Source organism: Pongo abelii, chromosome 5 (genome assembly GCF_028885655.2).
Source record: "Pongo abelii isolate AG06213 chromosome 5, NHGRI_mPonAbe1-v2.0_pri, whole genome shotgun sequence".
In the NCBI taxonomy this organism is placed as follows: Eukaryota; Metazoa; Chordata; class Mammalia; order Primates; family Hominidae; genus Pongo; species Pongo abelii.
The window spans coordinates 21,617,851-21,621,575 of NC_071990.2; the positions used below are offsets into that span (position 1 = coordinate 21,617,851).

Genomic DNA, 3,725 nt, shown 5'->3' on the forward strand with positions numbered 1-3,725 from the left:
GGCTTTTGGGGTTTGTGTTTACCCTGCTTTTGGGGGTACTAGGTGAGCTACGGGATTCTGAGGAAAGCAAGAAAGCAAAGGGTTAAATGGACATCAACATTTACCAAGGGTTTCCTGTGTTTGTAGGGTACACGCAAATTAGAAGACATGGTCTGGGGAATACTATGGGTCAGAATGCTTAATCATGAATTTAAAACAAATTCAGGGATCTCAAGGAAGTATTTGAAAAGATAGAAATGTTTAAAAAAAAAAAAAAAAAGAATTTTTAAGAATACAGACCCATCTGGCCGGGCGCGGTGGCTCACGCCTGTAATCCCAGCACTTTGGGAGGCCAAGGCGGGCGGATCACTTGAGGTCAGGAGTGTGAAACCAGCCTGGCTAATATGGCGAAACCTCCTCTCTACTAAAACTACAAAAATCTAGCTGAGCGTAGTGGTGCATGCCTGTAATCCCAGCTACTTGGGAGGCTTAGGTTAGGAGAATCTCTTGAAGCCGGGAGGCGGAGGTTGCAGTGAACCAAGATCGCATCAGTGCACTCCAGCCTGGGTGACAGAGCGAGATTCTGTCTCAAAAACAAAAAAGAATACAAACCCATCTACCCATTTGGATTTCTCAGAGTGTAAGGTTGGTATGCCTTATTTCTCTTTCTGGTGGTTTTTGTTTTGTTCCTCCTCCTGGCACCCCTCCTATTAAGGCCTACAAAATACCTCTCTAACCCATATTCACTAGGGTTTACTCCTACCCCTCTGATTCTTCCTGAAAAATGATATTTCCATACGCATTTCTCAATTTCAACTATCATTTGAAAGCTAAAGTGGAGGGGTGGGAAAAAAGCATCTCCAGACATCCGCATGGTGTTTCCGGCTCTGCCAAGTGTCTACCACCATTCCCCTGTGCCCAGGATAAAGTGCAGAATTCACATGCTGCTCTTCAAGGCCCTGCACAAAAGGGTCTTAGCCCAACTTTCCAGTTCTTCCATATTGCAGTATAACCAAACTGCTCTTTCCCGATAGACTGGAATTCTTGAAGGACAGAAACTAGGCATTGAATACTTCTTGTATTCCCCCCGTTTGCTTTCCCTGCTTCTTTTCACATAATAAATGCTAAATTCTTATTTGTTAACTTAACATTTACATGGTTTCCATGGGACCCTAAGAGCTTCCAACATGCATTTGCATTTTATGCTGCCTGTGGTAAGTACCAGCGCTGGATTGCATGAAAACCTGGATTAGAATGCTGCCTCTGAGATCAACAAGCCGGAGGACCTTGGACAGATTCCTCAGCCTTTTTAAGTTTCCGTGTTTTAAATCGTCATATAGAAAGAGAGCTATCTAATGTAGACAGCTGTGTTGAGAATAGAGTGCAGCGGCACGTGTGTGACATGTCGTAATGCCTGGCCTACCCCATGGGCTCGTCGAATGCTAGAACCTGACCTCATGGGTGGTTCTAAAAAGCTAATGCATGTAAAGCCTAACACAGTGCCAGCAACACAGAAGATGCTTTAAATTCTAAAAACGGGGAGCAAAGCAGCGTGGCCGGGGTCCGAGCTGGGGTTCTGTCCCCGCTGGGCTGTCGCCCCAGCTGGACTACCGCCATGGAACTCAGCGCCGAATACCTCAGGGAGAAGCTGCAGCGGGACCTGGCGGCGGAGCATGTGGCGGTGGAGGACAACACGACCCTCAACCATTGCGCCTGTAGCTTTTGGCGGTGTCGGCCAAGTTCGAGGGGAAGCCGCTGCTTCAGAGACACCGGCTGGTGAACGCGTCCCTAGCAGAAGGGCTCCTGCGCATCCATGCCTTTGAACAGAAAACCCTGATCCCAGAGCAGTGGGTCCGTGAGCGGCAGAAATGAGGGACTGGGACCTGCACAGCCATTAAATTATAAATCTGGGAAAAAAAATTCTAAAAATAAATCTCCTGAATCAATGTTTCTCAGTCTGCTACACGAATCCCCAGCATCAGAATTACCTGGAGATTGTTGTTAAGTGTAGCGATTATACAGATCGCCAGCCACAGTCAGACTGGGGATGGGGCCTTAATGAGCCCCCCATAGATTTCCAGTGCTCACTGAAGTTTGGAAATCAGTACCCTCACTGTATTTTAGCATATTCTCCCAATAAGTATGCAGGCAAGGGATTATGACGCCCTCATTGTTTTAACATGGAGAAATTGAATTCAGAATGGCCCAATGGCTGATCTGAGGTCACAAGGTCAGAAGTGCCAGAAAGGGTATTGGAACTCTATCTCCTGAGCCCTAGAATCAGCCTAGAACTTATTTCTCTAAATAGATGTCTTCTCCATTTCTACCCAAGGCTTGGTCCCTTGGCAAAAACTGGCAGTCCTTGCACTTCCCTCAGCCCTCCGACTCCCTATCCATTTTCTCAAGGATGCCCTTCCACCATCCTAGTTGAAAGTTTAAGTTTGGGCCGGGTGCCCGTCGCTCGTGCCTGTAATCCCAGCCCCTAGGGAGGCGAGGCGGGGGGATCACCTGAGGTCAGGAGTTTGAGACCAGCCTGACCAACATGACGAAATCCCGTCTCCATTAAAAATACAAAAAAATTAGCTGAGTGTAGTGGCGCATGCCTTTAATCCTAGCTACCCAGGAGGCTGAGGCAGGAGAATCGCTTGAACCTGGGACACAGAAGTTGCAGTGAGCCAAGACTGTGCTACTGCACTCCAGCCTGGGCAACAAGAGCGAAAATCCATCTCAAAAAAAAAAAAAAGTGTAAGTTTAAGTAATTAGCCAAGTTAATGTGTGTGTGTGTGTGTGTGTGTATTCCAGTTAAACAAATGTGTGCTAAAAGATGAACCCAGGGACTGATTTTTGGAAGAAGTATCCAAGGCAGAGAACAGAAATAATATAAATATAGTGCCTGGAACTTCTGCTTTGTTGTTTAAAAGGCAGAGCTTCCAGCAAGTGAGAAAATTGGAAATTATTCAGAGCGCACTCAGCCTTTATAGAGAGGGCTATCGTCTACCCATTATATCCTAATGAGATTGACCGTTGGCTACAGTTAACTTGAAGGGTTTTATGGTTTCCTGCATGTGTTGTTTTCCTTCTCTATGTTAAAAAGAAGAAAAAAAAAAAAACTCTCACATCACTAAACGGTATTTCCCAGGGGGCTGTCTGACTAGGCTGCTGCATTTTGGTTTGGGCCTTAGTTAACAATGGACCTCTATGTGTGTATGTTTGTGGATACAGGTGATAATAAATTTAGCCCATTTTATTTTATTTTGACAGTTTCAATTCAGGGCAATTGGTTTATGGAGTACCGCCAAACAAGCCAGGCCTAAGTCAAGTCATGGCAGGAAGTTTCTTGTAGGGCCTTCCTTTACCCTGCAGATTTTTTGTTTAAGGACAAAGTTCTAAGTCATTTGTGGACCAATATACACAGCTGCTTTGCATCATACGTAAGACATTCTAAGGGTATTCCATTTGAGTGTTTTTTTTAAAGGGCAGGACATTAAGAAACAAATGAAATATCATTTACTTAGCCCACTTGCTTCTTTAGATATTTTTCCAAATACATAATTCTTTGGATTAGTTTTTAAACACATAATGAATGTGCTATTTCCTGACATAACATGCAGTTGAAAGGCAAGTGAAAACACTATTATCCTTAGTAGGTAGGCTCTCTCCAGGCAGTGAATGCCCAGCAGTGTAGGGCGATGGTTGGCTAATGCATGTGATGCATGCAACTGCTTTTATAAGAGCTAAGCAGAAGG

The 3,725-nt window shown here is 44.9% G+C and overlaps 1 pseudogene; it reads left to right on the plus strand.

Annotated features, from left to right (window-relative positions):
- The first annotated feature begins 252 nt into the window (after positions 1-252).
- Positions 253-2,741, plus strand: LOC129059898 (bolA-like protein 2; annotated as a pseudogene).
- The last annotated feature ends 984 nt before the right edge of the window (positions 2,742-3,725 follow it).